This window comes from Rhamphochromis longiceps, linkage group LG12, assembly GCF_057381845.1.
Source record: "Rhamphochromis longiceps isolate RC_006_pf linkage group LG12, R_longiceps_female_GT1.1, whole genome shotgun sequence".
Classification (NCBI taxonomy): Eukaryota; Metazoa; Chordata; class Actinopteri; order Cichliformes; family Cichlidae; genus Rhamphochromis; species Rhamphochromis longiceps.
In genome coordinates, this window is record NC_140568.1 from 16,276,294 (window position 1) to 16,293,573 (window position 17,280).

A 17,280-nucleotide genomic window follows, 5' to 3' on the forward strand; every position below is an offset into this window, starting at 1 on the left:
TTCATTGTCACTAAGTAATCCTCGGCCCCCATCCCTATGACCATACCAGACATTTACAACTTGTGCCTCACCTGCCTACAGTATTCATCTACCGTATGTGACTGTTAATAATTTGTGACCTCAGCTATGCCAGACTGAAAGAGGATGCAGGGTTGTTACTTGTACTTGTTACTTGTTTTAATCTGCACTCACTGCCAGATGACTGAACTATAGATCAGACTTTTACTTCACTTAAAATATGTCATGTGTGAGATAATGTCCCTTGGGAAGACTAGAGTGAATATCGCATCAGTCAAATGACTACATTAAAGCAGAATTCCAACATTTTGTGACACGGGAATCTAACACAGTATTTGTAGATGCCTAAAACATCCATCAGTAGAAATAAACTGCAAGTTTATAATTGAAAGCCAAGTGTGTTTGTTTGTTTTTTCCTTTTCATATATATCTATTTCTGTTTTTGTGTGGTTTTATTGTGGGCAAAGTGGATCTGCAGAATCACTTGGTTCTCGGCCATAGTGAACCAGGGGACCACGGAACTAGAAGAACATGAATGCAAAGACTGAATAGCTCTCCTACAAATACGCTACTATAAATTTTGTCAATCGAGTCTAGCGGGGCAATCGTGGCTCAAGAGTTGGGAGTTTGCCTTGTAATCGGAAGGTTGCTGGTTCGAGCCCCGGCTCGAACAGTCTCAGTCGTTGTGTCCTTGGGCAAGACACTTCACCAGTTGCCTACTGGTGGTGGTCAGAGGGCCCGGTGGCGCCAGTGTCCAGCAGCCTCGCCTCTGTCAGTGCGCCCCAGGGTGGCTGTGGCTACAATGTAGCTGCCCTCACCAGTGTGTGAATGGGTGGATGACTGGATATGTAAAGCGCTTTGGGGTCCTTAGGGCCTAGTAAAGCGCTATATAAATACAGGCCATTTACCATTTTACCATAGTTCTAAGGCAGGGGTGGGGAACTCCAGGCCTCAAGGGCCGGTGTCCTGTGGGTTTTAGATATCACCCTGGGTCAACATACCTGAATCAAATATATATATATACATATAGATATATTTGCGCGAGGCCCAGTATATGGTTCATACACTTATCATTACCTGTGTCAATTACAGCCATACCAATTATAACTGCAACAATCAACCTTGCGTGTGCTGCCTGGATGGCGCGAGACCTTAGAACCAGACTCGATTCACAAACCGGTCAATTACACAATTATAAGACTATTTCTTTCAAAAGTTTCTTAGTTACACTGTAAAATATAATTAGTTCATAGAACTCAAAAAAACTATGCAAACTTCCATCCATCCATCTTCATCCGCTTTATCCGAGGCCGGGTCGCGGGGGCAGCAGCCTAAGCAAAGAGGCCCAGACCTCCCTCTCCCCAGCCACCTCCTCCAGCTTATCCGGGGGAATACCAAGGCGTTCCCAGGCCAGCCGAGAGATATAATCTGTCCAGCGTGTCCTGGGTCTGCCCCGGGGCCTCCTCCCGGTGGGACATGCCTGGAACACCTCACCCAGGAAGCGCCCAGGGGGCATCCTTGTCAGATGCCCGAACCACCTCAGCTGGCTCCTTTCGATGTGGAGCAGCAGCTGCTCTACTCTGAGCCCCTCCCGGATGGCCGAACTTCTCACCCTATCTCTAAGGGAGAGGCCAGCCACCCTTCGGAGGAAGCTCATTTCTGCCGCTTGTATCCGCAATCTCGTTCTTTCGGTCACTACCCACAGCTCGTGGCCATAGGTGAGGGTAGGGACGTAGATCGACCGGTAAATTGAGAGCTTCGCCTTTACACTCAGCTCCCTCTTCACCACGACGGACCGGTGCAGTGTCTGCATTACTGCAGCTGCAGCCCCAATCCGTCTGTCGATCTCCGGCTCCCTTCTCCCATCACTCGCGAACAAGACCCCGAGATACTTGAACTCCTCCACTTGGGGCACGAACTCATCCCCGACCTGGAGTATGCAAACTTGTTGCCTCAAAAAAATTGAGTAAAGTTTAACTTAAGATGATTAAGCTAAGGCAACTTACCCATTTTGAGTACACTGTACAGCCTCATTAGTTAGCCAGAGGGGCCGATGGCGCGATATGGCAGCCTCGCTTCTGTCAGTCTGCCCCAGGGCAGCTGTGGCTACAACTGTAGCTTGCCTTCACCAGTGTATCAATGTGAGAGTGAATGAATAGTGGTATTGTAAAGCGCTTTGAGGGTCCCGAAAAGCGCTATATAAATGCAATCCATTATTAGTATTATTATTATTATTAGTTCCCAGAACTCAAAAAAATTGAGTAAATTTTACTTAAAAATTATTAAGTTAGGGCAACTAAAGCTGGGCTTACACTGTGCGATTTTTTTCAGTCGCGCGATTCAGCTCCTGTTCAAACTGTACAATTGACTCGCAGGGGTTAGAAGTTCATAGGTCACGATGCAGGGTCTCACACTATACGACCCGATGCTCTGATGCAACCCGAGTGCTCACACTGTGCGTTAGGGCTGCTCGATTATGGCAAAAATGATAATCACGATTATTTGACGATATTTATTTAACCCTTTAAGACCTACTATAGAACCAAGTCCACCAGAGCTTATATTATTTTTTTACATGCTGTAGTGCCATTTGTGGGAGCATTTCAAGTTGCTATACATCAATACAACTGTTATAGCCCATATTTTAATAATATGTATGCATTAAGTCCATAGTAATTACATAAATTGCAAAAAAGTGCAATAAACTACAAAAAAAATTGAAAATCGCTTTTGTTTTGTTTACATATATTTCTACTTGGAGAAATTTAAGAGGTTTATCCCTCAAAACTTTAAATACAATAAAGTTGCAAAAAATAGTTTACAACAACAGGAAATTTATTTTGAGTGTCTTCATAGTTTTATTTTGGAGATACAGCAATTTTTATATACTGCAGGAAAAACAAAAAACAATCCTATGATGCAAATTTGCAAAGAAAACAGCATGTGCATCATTTCACTGTGGGAAGTGTTACGAACAGCTGATCGGATCGGCAAAACGTGTTTCTGGAATATTATGTTTTTGTTCCTGCAAGCGCTTTTTATGCAATTTTTGCAAAGCTATATGTGGAAGGAAACCGTGACCGAGGACAAGCTGATGGCATCAGATGTAAGTACAACTCCTCCGGTTTCATATGCAAAACAAATTATTGCGCTAGCTTACGTGGTTCAGGTTCTACAGGGATTTAACAATAGTTACGCAAAACGGAGCGTGCTGCTCTGACCGGCTTTAAAGGGTTAACAATGACTTTAAAAAAATAATATAAAATAGTGTGCAACACCACTGAAGTTTTTTTTTAAACTCTCTTTTCAACCAACGGCAGTCACTCTCCAAATAACTTCTGCTTAGCTTTCCGAGCTTCCCTCGGGTCCTCTTAATCAGCGGTCTCCAACCTTTTTTGCGCCACGGACCGGTTTATGCCCGACAATATTTTCACGGACCGGCCTTTAAGGTGTCGCGGATAAATGAGGGAGGGGCTAATAATCGGTAGTGATGTGCGATACCACTGATTTCCTTTCCGATCCAATACCAAGTAATATTCAGGGTGGTATCGACGATACTGATCCGATACCGATACTTTATACAAAAACGTATTTTATTTATTGTATCTCAAATTATAGCATCATAATGATTACAGGATATCAGATTACTTGTTCTTATCACTTAATAATGCAGAATTATCATGTAGAAATAAAAAAAACTGAAGTTGTGCGCTATTTGAACACCTTGCCTGCCTGCAGCACTAAAGGACTCCATGAGAGAGGTCTGTCTCGCCCTAGCAGCACCTGTCCCTCTCCTCCTCTTCAGTTCGTCTCAACATACGCGCCTCATATTCTGTGATATGATTTACTCTGAGGTGTTTGACAAGGTTAGTGATGTTGCCACAACCATACATGCCAACCCTCCCGATTTTTCCGGGAGAATCCCGGAGCCACCATTCTCCCAAATTTCCACCTGGACAACAAAATTGAAAAACCATATTGCAGAATTCATAGCACGGCCCAGCCAATTCCAGTTTACAACAATGGCGGCAGCAACTTAGTTTTAATATTACTCTTATTTCTCTTTCTGGGTCGCAAAAAACAAAAACAAAACTTTTAACATATTTTCAGGTGAGAATGTAGCTGTGTAAACTTCAAATATCTGAGCCGATCGACACATCGTCTTCAAACCCCCGCGGTCTTTCACCACTCGGGTTAAACATGATATATAAGTCACTTTGATAACTTAAAAATGTTATTGTTTGGCTTTTTCAGTGTTTTATTTGTTCGTGAGTAAATCGGTTTGGCTGAGATTAAAGTTATTAGATTAGATTAAATTAAATTTAACTTTATTAATCCCTCGGGAGGGTTCCTCCGGGGTTTTCACACAGCTGAATAAACATCAAACAGAAAACTAATTAAACAAAGTGTGAGACGGTCGAGAGTTTACGCCAGCGCCCGGTTATATTTTAGATAGCAAGGAGCAGACGGCAGTTTCACTCCACCGAGGGAACTCATGACGTACTACCCGGCTTTCTTTAGACCGCGAAGGGCGGGTCCTCAGGTGGAAGCAGCCTCTGAATTTCGACACCCCCGCTGTTTCCGGGCCGGCTAATAATAACGGTGACATTTAACGTATTTTATCCGATAAATAAACCCTGTAAAATGTATTTATCACCCCCCCAACAGCCCTTTTGAATGTCTCCCTAATTCTGAGGTCTCAAGGTTGGGAAAGTATAGCCACCACACCTCACTGTTGGAGCACTTTTTTGCCACATGTATTGCAAACCATGTCTCAGCTGTTTGTGGAGGTAAAATACGTCCGCACAATTACGCTCTGCCATTGTTGTGAGTGCGCGCGCCAAGGGGCTGCGAGACATTTATACAGCCGTATTTCGCACATGACTATGAAAGGCGGAAGAGGAAGTAGTTCCTTTGAATGTAGACAATCCGAATGTTATAGTTTCTTTCCACTGTGTTGCTGTTAATGATAAACTACAAATTTACCCTAAATTACTAAAAAATATCGATATTTTAATGTGAGAATCGATTCTAGAACGTAAATGACTGGTATCGGAGGAATCGATATTTCAGGATTGATCCGCACATCACTAATAATCGGCTCAGTCATTTTTAATGATCGTTGAAAGCCCAGATCGTAATCGTGATTAAAATTCGATTAATTGAGCAGCCCTACTGTGCGTACATAAAATGAAGGTTATAACAGAAATTCTGTCGCTCGCTCTCCCTCTCTGTCTTTCACTCACACAGACACACACACCACCATCATCAACTTTGCTAATTTGCTAATGAAAAACATTGACCAGGCAGCTGTGATTGAGCAGCAGTGTAGATCCAACTATTTTCACGGTTGTTGTGGTCGTGATAATTTTGTGAGGCCACATCGAAAAGGCTCGGATGAGCTTGCCATAGTTCTACAAGTGCCTCCATCGCTTGTGTCCAGATCACAGGCTGCACAGCCGTGCTGCTCCGTCTTTTTCGCTGACATTTGTGTTTGCACGTGCGCAGTGTGAGAAACTGCGGTGACACCCTCACGACGGTCGGGAGGATTTCAAACCTGTTTGAAATCCTCCCGACCAAGCGATTGATGATCGGGAGCTGGTCGTGTGGTGTTAATCGCGTCTCGTTAACCCACGTATACTACACGATGCACAACGCACGATGAAGGCCAAAATCGGGCCGATCGCCAAATCGGTCGCACGACTCAAAAATCGTCTCAAAATGGGCCAAAAATCGCACAGTGTAAGCCCAGCATTACTCATTTTGAGTACACTGTCCAACCTCGTTAGTTCCCTGAACTCAAAAAAACTACTCAAACACGTTGCATCAAAAAAAAAATGAGTAAAGTTTACTTAAGATGACTAAGTTAAGGCAACTTATTCACTTTGAGTACAGAGTAAAAACCTATTTTGTTTCTTGAACTCAAAAAAATATGCAAACTCGTTGCCTCAAAAAACACTGAGTAAAGGACAACTTATTCAACGTATTCATTGCAAGTCTGCAGTATATTAAGAATAACTTGATATTTCTGACTGTACAATACTAATTGTTTACCTGCTGACAAACATTTCAAGTTTAACTAAACGAAAAAACAATTTGTGGTAACCTGAATATAATTAAAAATAATTAACAACACTTTTTGTAATGATTTTAAAATCTGCCCAACTTTTATTTTCAGATGCAAAAAAGTATAACAGCCAACATACTGGACACTGTTCTGCTGAATAACAATTATATTGCCATCACTGTTATAATCTTACAATTAAACAAAGTCTCAGATTTAATTATTCTGAAAATAAGTTTAGGCCTACCACAAGTTTGTTTGGTACTTACATTACTTACATAATCAAAATAAAAAATATTTATTGTTCTTTCACAAGTGCAGTCTCTGATTTAAACAACACATTTGTTTTGGACAATTGCATTCTGGGATATTTAGCTGTGCCAAGTCCACACAAGTCACCACTAGTGATGGGATTTCCAGCTCTTTTTAGAGAACCGGCTCTTTCGGTTCGGCTCACTAAAAAGAGCTGGCTCTTTTGGCTCCCAACAAGCTCTTCAGGTTGTTTTGTTGCTTTAATTAATTTATTATTAACAATAATATAAAATTACGCACAAAAGGAATTAATAATGTAAAAAAAAAAGTGGTTTTATTTATATAAATTTTATATATAAATATATGCAGTAGCCCCTAGAGACAAAGCACGTACAAACTCCAAAAACCACGTACAAATTCCAAACCACATTTCTAGCGTTAACTGAACTTCCAAAACAGAGCTACCTAGATCACTTAAATTACACAATTGAAAGCATATGTGTATGGTTTGTGTATTTATACACAAGCACTCATATATATTCAAATAATTTTAAAAAAATGTTCATTTACTTGTTACTACCACACACCAAATCCGGTCATTGGTACTTGCTGGCTTGTGTAGCCACAAGGTAACAAAAGCTCAACACTGCGCCTAGCATTCTGGAGCACTTCTGTTGTGTTCTGTACGTGTTTTGGAGTTTTTACGTGCTTCTGAGTTTTTACGTGCTTCTGAGTTTTTGCGTGTTTTGGAGTTTGTACGTGCTTCGGGGTTTGTACGTGCTTCAGAGTTCGTACGTGTTTTGAAGTTTGTACGTGCTTTGTCTCTAGGGGCCACCGTAAATATACTTTTATTTATTCACTCCACATAAAATGTAATAAATAAATCATATAATGCAAAAAACAACTATTCACAGTTCAACTTTTAACTATTTAAATTTTCAGCTTTTTCCTTTTAAACATATTTAAAGTGAAACAACACAAAACACTGCAAACCACAACACAATTAAATATAAAAATATGAAAACAAAAAGAACATGCATATTCTCTGTCAAATGGGCCTGCATGAATAAACTTTCTGAATCCTTTATCATCTGCAACTGAAAATAATTGTGGATGATTACTATACTTTTCTAATGTGACGTTGTCCCTGGTTCTCTTTCTCTCTCTCTTTCCCGCTGTGCTACTGCGAGTGTAACTACAGCCCCTGTGATCGCGTTATTTTTGTGCCACTATTCTGAGCGCACGTAAAAAAAAAATTGAGCACAAGTAAAAAAGGTTGGCAGGTGCAAGTGTTGCATTTTGAGGAGAAATTTATTTTGAGCGAAGAAAAGCTGAATTTGAGTGAACAAAATTCATTGCTGCGTGCGAAAAATGTATTTCAGTGTTTGCTATTATCCATACATACACACAATAGCAGCCCCTCTCGCTCAGTTTTTGTATTTGCGCTCACTCGCAATGTGTTGCTTGCACTCTCAACATTTCTGCCCTTGCCTACGCCGTTATATTTGTGCCACAAAACCAGCCAATCACAGACTTGGATGCAAAAAATCTGATTGGCTGTTCTGGTCTCCAATCAGTTCGAAATGACGAAATATCCCAGAATCCATTTCGTCCAAAACTCAAACGAGGCAGTGGCGGAGGAACACAGAGTGGCGGAGTTTGAAATATTATTCTTTCTGGGTCACAAAATAAACTTTTAAGATATTTTCATGCGAGAATGGTGCTGTGTAAACTTCAAATATCTGCTGGATTTATCAAGACATCACATAGTTCCATAAGTGCTCTAACGTTTTCGGAGATGCCTGTTACCCACCAGATGACCGGGTGGTCACTCAGGTTAAACATAATATATAAGGCTGAACTGACAAAAAAATCACCGACTACACCACCAAGTATTATAGGAAAAATACGGAGCCCTGCAAGGGACATGGGAGAAAAAAAAATTAAGACGGACTTTTGCGAGATCCCGAGTTAGTTTTGCGAGATCTCGCAGAAGTTCATCATAATTTTTTTTTTCTCCCATGTCCCTTGCAGGGCTCTGTAGAAAGACCATAAAGCTTTTGAACTAAAACAAACGCTGTTGTGACAGTGATGTACACTGTCTTGTTGGTATATATGTATCACCTTCATGTTTCCAAACCGATATCATGAGCAGCAGCTTTTACAGTTGTGGCTCCAGCAAACATCAGCTCAAACTAGAAATTAATCTTAAATAAATTCTAATAACAGCTTATCAAACTTGAACGTGCTGTTGTTGTTTAGCACAACATCCGCTGGTTTCCTGTTTCTGGCGCAAAGTGAGAGATAAACAAACAAGAGAGACGATCAGCTGATCATTCATCAGTTTCATGACTGAAGTAGCAACAGGAGAGGGAGGGAGAGAGAATGAGGGGAGAAGAAGCAGCTGTGCAACGTAAAGACAGAATAACTCCAGCTTTGTCTTTTTTTCATTATAGCTGAAGTACGGGACAAATCGCGTTCCTTTTCCTCTCAATATTGATGTATTGTTATTGGTCCAGCCCAGAGTTGATCATAACCAATTGGCTAATCCACCACCTTTCATTGTTTATACCGTTACAAAAATAAACATAAAAATGAAAAATCACCATAGGCCCAATGGCCAGTCCAGCTATGTGGTCAGCTGGTGGGTAACAGGCAACTCCGAAAACATTAGAGCACTTGTGCAAATATGTGATAATATTTTGAGTTTTTTCTTTCTTTTGCACCGCTCCGGGCGCAAAAAACTTTGCACCCGGAAAGACTTTGGGACTGTGACCTGACCTTTGAAGATTTTCTTTAAATAGGGTAGAACGGCAACAGCTTGTTATGGAAGAAATATAGTATCATCAGAATTCAAGTATTTTTAGACATTGAATTTATGACACTGAATTTTTATCCTCCAAATTTCCCTGCAAAAATATTCACCTGCAAAAATTCACCTGAAAAAAATTCACCTGCAAAAATTCACCTGAAAAAAATTGACCTGCAAAAATTCAACTGCAAAAGTGATGAACTTTAATGACCCAAGCCAGAGCAATCAGCACCAGATCGAGTCGAGTGGCTCTCAGCCAATTAAATTACGCTGTTTGATCACATGACACCGTTAGCCAGCAGTGTGTCTCCTAAAAGAGAGCTGTTTAAAGGTGAGTGATTAAGTTTTTCTCCTAAATAGAGATCATTACAGAACGCCTAGTCCTACTTAAAATCCCATTTATTATTATTTTTTTTTTTATCATCTACTCGAACTAAGGAAAACGTTTGACTAACTCAAAGACAATTTCCACGCCTCCCCTGCCTGACTGCAGAGGCAGTTTTGAATTTAGGAGCGCCAAGATGCCAGCGGCAAACCCTGGCGGCTCTCCGGTGAGTATATATATTTTTTTATCTTCAAGTTTGTCTTTTGAAACCTTAATTTTATTTAAATCCATTGCTCACGTATAAAGTACACAGACGGGGTCTTTGCTCAACTCGTCTGAGGCGTGTCTCACTAAGCGCTACATGCTAGCATCCTGCTAACCGAGCTACCCTTTACATGCTGTGCTTTAGAAAATAGGATACTCGTTAAAAAAATACTCCGCAGATATTGATAGATAGACGAACACTGCAAATATAATGTTGGAAACGAGAACGGCCTTTGGTGAAGGGGTAAAATACACCATGAATAAAGCCATAGGGTGAATGGCTGCCATGGTTGCAGAACAGCCTGATTTAATGACAAGAATGGGGAAGAGTGAGGTGAAGTGAACCACAGCCACAAAACACGGTCAGACAAGGCGGCAAAAGGGCAGTGATCTGTCCGTCAGTATGAAGTTGGTGTGTGCTTTGGTGAACAAAAACTCCAGACTGGTAGCAGGAAGATGGGAGACTCGTGTTTCACTGGAATAGTGGTGAATTAAAACATCCTTTGTTGGGGACATTTCGGTGTAAATGCATCCATACAGGCAAGACAGAGGCAGACTAGACAGTGAAGAAAACAAGGCAAACATTAGAAATATAAAAACGGAAATATAGGATGAGTCGGGGATGAGTTCCTGCCCCAAGTGGAGGAGTTCAAGTATCTCGGGGTCTTGTTCGCGAGTGATGGGAGAAGGGAGCCGGAGATCGACAGACGGATTGGGGCTGCAGCTGCAGTAATGCGGACGCTGCACCGGTCCGTCGTGGTGAAGAGGGAGCTGAGTGTAAAAGCGAAGCTCTCAATTCACCGGTCGATCTACGTCCCTACCCTCACCTATGGCCACGAGCTGTGGGTAGTGACCGAAAGAACGAGATCGCGGATACAAGCGGCAGAAATGAGCTTCCTCCGAAGGGTGGCTGGCCTCTCCCTTAGAGATAGGGTGAGAAGGTCGGCCATCCGGGAGGGGCTCAGAGTAGAGCAGCTGCTGCTCCACATCGAAAGGAGCCAGCTGAGGTGGTTCGGGCATCTGACAAGGATGCCCCCTGGGCGCCTCCTGGGTGAGGTGTTCCAGGCATGTCCCACCGGGAGGAGGCCCCGGGGCAGACCCAGGACACGCTGGAGAGATTATATCTCTCGGCTGGCCTGGGAACGCCTTGGTATTACCCCGGATAAGCTGGAGGAGGTGGCTGGGGAGAGGGAGGTCTGGGCCTCTTTGCTTAGGCTGCTGCCCCCGCGACCCGGCCTCGGATAAAGCGGATGAAGATGGATGGATGGAAATATAGGATTAATATAACATACAATTAGGGAAAATGTAAGGAACACAATGTAAATGATATTGTAAAGTCATTAAAACAGCATACTCTTGATTAAAAGAAACACATAATTGGGTAGGATAATAACAATAATAATGTTAAAAAACATGTACAAGATGGGTATGTATACTTGTAGCCAGAATACTATAAAGTTGTAGCATGCCAGACCATCTTGATTGAATGTAACTTCACTCCACACAAGTTTTATGGTAGACATATTCATATTGGTATCTAATAAATGATTAATTCTTAGATTTTATCGAACGTTAATTTATAAATTGTTTCTGTCTTTATGTGTTTGTTTCAGATTATGCAAGATGAAATTATTCAGTCAGCAAGACACTTGCTGCAGTTGCTGACATCATCCAACTGAACTGCTGCTGTGATGAATCAGAATACAAGGTTTACTTTAGCAAGACTTATGAGTTAATGCTACATTTAACTAAATTGTTATATATTTTTTGTGTCCAATATTGTCTCCATATGATTTTGTTTTTTGCAACATCTTGCAGAGAACAGAGTCAAGGTACCAGCTTGGTCAACCCTAAAAGACCATCTGTTCAATGACCAGGTGAAAAAGTCATAAACTAAACACTCTGCATGAGCATGGAATTTAGGATGCAACTTTATATCTTACCTGCTCTACACTCAGGGCTTGAATTACAACAACAGTCAATCACATAAAAAAATATACTTTTGGTAGTTCTGTGTCTCTGTCTCTCTCCTCCAAACCCAGATGGCTGCTGGTACTGAACCGGGTTCTGGTTCTGCTGGAGGTTTCTTCTTGTTAAAGGGGAGTTTTTCCTCTGCACTGTCACTTCATGCTGCTTAGTGTGAGGGATTGTTGAGGTTGAGTCCATATGTCCTGCGAACAACTGCTGGGCAATGACACCATGCAATCTTCTGGGATTCCTTGGATAGAAAACCTGTGAACTGCACTTGTCCTTGGTCTTCACAGCTCACCTTTTTACTGTTTATTGAATCAAAATGCTCCAGTGACATGGATTCTACATTGTAACTGATGTGATGTTCTATAAAGTGGTTTTAATAAAAAAAAAAAGGCAAAAATTAGTTTGTTTCTTTATTCAATTTTTGAACAGTGATACTCATTCAGTAAATGCAAATTATTTACATGGCAGTGCACTATAGGCATAAATCTAGACCCCTAGATAAAACATGATGGCATTATAGCAGTGACAACTCCTCCACAGCAGCAGGTGGGATTTCTTTTTTGAGGACGGCTCCTTTTACCTGTCACTACAGATGGTCTGTTTATGTTTTGATCAAGAGCCTTTTTTGGGCAGCTGAAGAGGAGAAGTCTATCTTATGGCCAACCTCTGACTGTATCTTGGTCACATTACCCAGCAAAACCCAGTATGCAGGTTCACCTGTAACAGTCCTTGTGCCACAGATCAACACTGTTGCTTCTACATTAAACAGAAGAGCAGTGACGTGGGTGCAGGTCTCCGTGACTCCGGCCTTACAGCTGGAGTGGGCGGCTTCAACCTTCCCTGTGATGCTCACAATGACCCATGGCTGCAATGCTGGTTCATTCAGTCTTTGAGAGTGCAGTACCTGAAACACACACACAAAGTTCTTGTCTTTAAATGAACTATGAGCCAAGGCTGACATAAATGTTTTATCTACTTAATCATTAATGTAACAGTGTTTAGAAAGTTAGCACATACATGTAATTTTTCATTTCTTTATGTGTCCATCTATAGAACGCTGCATGTTATATTCTAAATCTGCCTGTTCTGTCAGAAACCTGCCTGCAGAAAATGAACCTAAAGGATGTAATCACTTTCAAGATGGAGAAAGCATAAAGTGACAATTATGAATCACTTAATATGATAAGGAGATTCTGCAGGTCATTAATCAATGTATAAAATTAAAATAAAATGCATTTTTAGTGACACAAGATACAAATATGGAAGCAAGATGTATAATCGCTCAGTTTGGGGAAATTGTGGGTAGCCTGCAAGAGCCTCAACTTCTCCATACCCACAATATGCAACAAATGGGCACAGCTGATCTTCAACAGTGGAACATCGGCCAGTTACTTCCAACTTTAACGCAGCTTGTAGTCTTGGAGAGCAGCACACCAAAACTGCATGCACAACTACTGCTAACAGTGGAAACGGATTAAGAAATCCATGCAAACAGATTCATAAACCGAAAGAATATTATTTTACAGGATTAACCCTCCTGCCAATCTTTAAAAAACTCACACCCATCACCCTAGGGATCATTCTCAGCCACGCCATAAAAAGACCATATATCCATATCTTATTCCACTTTAAATTAGCCAACCTTGTAAAACTACTTCTCCCTGAAATATTCATGTAAAGTTTTAATTATATTTTCGTTGTTTTAACCCTTCAAATCCCAGTGTTATTACATGAGCGCCCTGTGTTATAAGCCCCAAAAACCAAAAAACGAAACTAAATATTTCCACAAAAAACCAGTTGAAGTAATATGTGATTGTCATTATAAGTAGGCCTTTAGATGGACCAAAGATTGGCACCAACATACATTTTGACCTGCCATTATTTTTTTGCATTTTTTTTGCAATTTAAAAATTAAAACTTCAAGGCCCTGAGTCTTCATTGACATCCAAGAAAAGAAGAAAAAATAAAATCATATGATGATAATTTGGGGTTGAAAAATAGCATTTATAATGGAAGTCAATGGGCAGAAAATGGTCCCCAGGGTGATGGGTGTGGGGATTTCTGCTGCTCAGCCATTTTAGGCTGATTTAAGGAATTCACACTGGAATATTAACATTGACAGGTAAAAACTATCCTGTGGCAAGTTTGGTTATATTCCACTGAACACAGTGGAAATGGCAGCCATTTAACACATAGCAGTGGCACAAAAAGGTCCCAAGAAGGCAGGAAGGTTAATGATCATATCAGCCGCTGGCTGATCACAAACCCTGAGGGTGTATACGAGAAGCAGAAGAAGCAGAGGGAATATCCCGTTTAAGTTTAGATAGTATTTGTAAAGATATTGACCATATCCTTTTCTGAAAGTGTGGATATAATGGATGGGGTAAGGTACTGACATGCTACAACTTTATAGTTGTTAAATTCTTGTACATGTTTTTTTTTAGTTTTTTTTAATTATTAATTATTATCCTACCCAATTATGTGTTTCTTTTAATCAGAGTATGCTGTTTTAATGACTTTACAATATCATTTACATTGTGTTCCTTACATTTTCCCTAATTGTATGTTATATTAATCCTATATTTCCATCCATCCATCTTCATCCGCTTTATCCGAGGCCGGGTCGCGGGGGCAGCAGCCTAAGCAAAGAGGCCCAGACCTCCCTCTCCCCAGCCACCTCCTCCAGCTTATCCGGGGTAATACCAAGGCGTTCCCAGGCCAGCCGAGAGATATAATCTCTCCAGCGTGTCCTGGGTCTGCCCCGGGGCCTCCTCCCGGTGGGACATGCCTGGAACACCTCACCCAGGAGGCGCCCAGGGGGCATCCTTGTCAGATGCCCGAACCACCTCAGCTGGCTCCTTTCGATGTGGAGCAGCAGCTGCTCTACTCTGAGCCCCTCCCGGATGGCCGACCTTCTCACCCTATCTCTAAGGGAGAGGCCAGCCACCCTTCGGAGGAAGCTCATTTCTGCCGCTTGTATCCGCGATCTCGTTCTTTCGGTCACTACCCACAGCTCGTGGCCATAGGTGAGGGTAGGGACGTAGATCGACCGGTGAATTGAGAGCTTCGCTTTTACACTCAGCTCCCTCTTCACCACGACGGACCGGTGCAGCGTCCGCATTACTGCAGCTACAGCCCCAATCCGTCTGTCGATCTCCGGCTCCCTTCTCCCATCACTCGCGAACAAGACCCCGAGATACTTGAACTCCTCCACTTGGGGCAGGAACTCATCCCCGACTCATCCTATATTTCCGTTTTTATATTTCTAATGTTTGCCTTGTTTTCTTCACTGTCTGGTCTGCCTCTGTCTTGCCTGTATGGATGCATTTACACCGAAATGTCCCCAACAAAGGATGTTTTAATTCACCACTATTCCAGTGAAACACGAGTCTCCCATCTTCCTGCTACCAGTCTGGAGTTTTTGTTCACCAAAGCACACACCAACTTCATACTGACGGACAGATCACTGCCCTTTTGCCGCCTTGTCTGACCGTGTTTTGTGGCTGTGGTTCACTTCACCTCACTCTTCCCCATTCTTGTCATTAAATCAGGCTGTTCTGCAACCATGGCAGCCATTCACCCTATGGCTTTATTCATGGTGTATTTTACCCCTTCACCAAAGGCCGTTCTCGTTTCCAACATTATATTTGCAGTGTTCGTCTATCTATCAATATCTGCGGAGTATTTTTTTAACGAGTATCCTATTTTCTAAAGCACAGCATGTAAAGGGTAGCTCGGTTAGCAGGATGCTAGCATGTAGCGCTTAGTGAGACACGCCTCAGACGAGTTGAGCAAAGACCCCGTCTGTGTACTTTATACGTGAGCAATGGATTTAAATAAAATTAAGGTTTCAAAAGACAAACTTGAAGATAAAAAAATATATATACTCACCGGAGAGCCGCCAGGGTTTGCCGCTGGCATCTTGGCGCTCCTAAATTCAAAACTGCCTCTGCAGTCAGGCAGGGGAGGCGTGGAAATTGTCTTTGAGTTAGTCAAACGTTTTCCTTAGTTCGAGTAGATGATAAAAAAAAAAATAATAATAAATGGGATTTTAAGTAGGACTAGGCGTTCTGTAATGATCTCTATTTAGGAGAAAAACTTAATCACTCACCTTTAAACAGCTCTCTTTTAGGAGACACACTGCTGGCTAACGGTGTCATGTGATCAAACAGCGTAATTTAATTGGCTGAGAGCCACTCGACTCGATCTGGTGCTGATTGCTCTGGCTTGGGTCATTAAAGTTCATCACTTTTGCAGTTGAATTTTTGCAGGTCAATTTTTGCAGGTCAATTTTTTTCAGGTGAATTTTTGCAGGTGAATTTTTTTCAGGTGAATTTTTTGCAGGTGAATTTTTGCAGGTGAATTTTTGCAGGTGAATATTTTTGCAGGGAAATTTGGAGAATAAAAATTCAGTGTCATAAATTCAATGTCTAAAAATACTTGAATTCTGATGATACTATATTTCTTCCATAACTTGTAGTCAGTATTTTTGCAGCATTTGTATTTGCAGAAGTTGTTTTCGCAGCTTTCAAAGGTTCACCAGAGAAGTATTTTGAAACATTTGGATTGTTTTCAGAGTCACAGTTTACAGACCACGACATGTCTCAGAGAAAACACCAAAAAAGACCAAAAGTTCACACTAACTCTCCTCTCTTGACACAAATGGAAAAAATGATTCAGGGGCTCCAACGAAAGCGTAATCAAGCGCTGGAAGAAAATGAAGGTTTGCCCAAGAAGTATTTTGAAACATTTGGGTTGTTTTCAGAGTCACTGTTTACAGACCACGACATGTCTCAGAGAAAACACCAGAAAAGACCAAAAGTTCACACTGACTCTCCTTCCTGTAGACAAATGGACAAAAATAATCAGGAGCTCCAACAAAAGCTTAATCAAGCGCTGGAAGAAAATGAAGAAATTCTTTTTGAGAAGGAAGACTTGAACATAAAGCTAAGAGACGTGGAAAACAAACTCAAAGGCATGGTGGAAAAATACAGAGTGCTCCAAAAAAGGCATGAAGAAACACTGGTAAGAAATGAACAGTTACTTCAGGAGAACAAGCAACTACAAAAAAGACAGAAAGAAATGGATCGTAATCTTCAGAACACAGAGGACCAACAAACTAACAATAAGCAGCGCCAGCCTGACATAAAGATTATTAATGAGGGCTGGGGAATTTTATTTGGTCAAACCCAGGAGAGGATTATGAACCTGATGGACAAAGACAAGAAAAACAAAGCTGAATTAAAAGAAATGGCCAAGAGCTTCAAGACAGTGACACTCTTAATGGGGAGTTACATTGTGAAGTCCAACAAATGTTCACAGTGAATCAGGAGCTTAAACAAAAACTTGATGAAACACTGGACAGAAATGAACAGTTACTTCATGAGAACGAGCAACTACAAGAAAGACAGAAAGAAATGGATCGTAATCTTCAGAACACAGAGGACTAAAAAACTAACAACAGTACACAAGCCCAAGAGCAGATTCTGTTCCTGAGGAACAAAATCAAGAAAAAAAAAGCTGAATTGAAAGAAATGTCCAAGCAGCTTCAAGACAGGGAAGCTATTA

The 17,280-nt window shown here is 41.4% G+C and overlaps 2 long non-coding RNA genes across 3 annotated transcripts; one reads left to right on the plus strand and one right to left on the minus strand.

The window, feature by feature from the left end:
• Nucleotides 1-9,326: 9,326 nt before the first annotated feature.
• On the plus strand, nt 9,327-12,001 carry LOC146657106 (uncharacterized). The gene is made up of 4 exons (XR_014914199.1): nt 9,327-9,477; nt 9,585-9,697; nt 11,349-11,443; nt 11,554-12,001. It is a non-coding gene; the product is annotated as an uncharacterized LOC146657106 (long non-coding RNA).
• A 108-nt stretch (nt 12,002-12,109) lies between these two features.
• Nucleotides 12,110-16,029, minus strand: LOC146657107 (uncharacterized). Of its 2 annotated transcripts, XR_014914201.1 has the most exons (3): nt 15,824-15,984; nt 15,604-15,716; nt 12,110-12,616 (listed from the first exon to the last, which is right to left on the minus strand). It is a non-coding gene; the product is annotated as an uncharacterized LOC146657107 (long non-coding RNA). The 2 variants fall into 2 exon arrangements; XR_014914200.1 differs by having other exon boundaries at nt 15,604-16,029.
• Between the last annotated feature and the right edge of the window lie 1,251 nt (nt 16,030-17,280).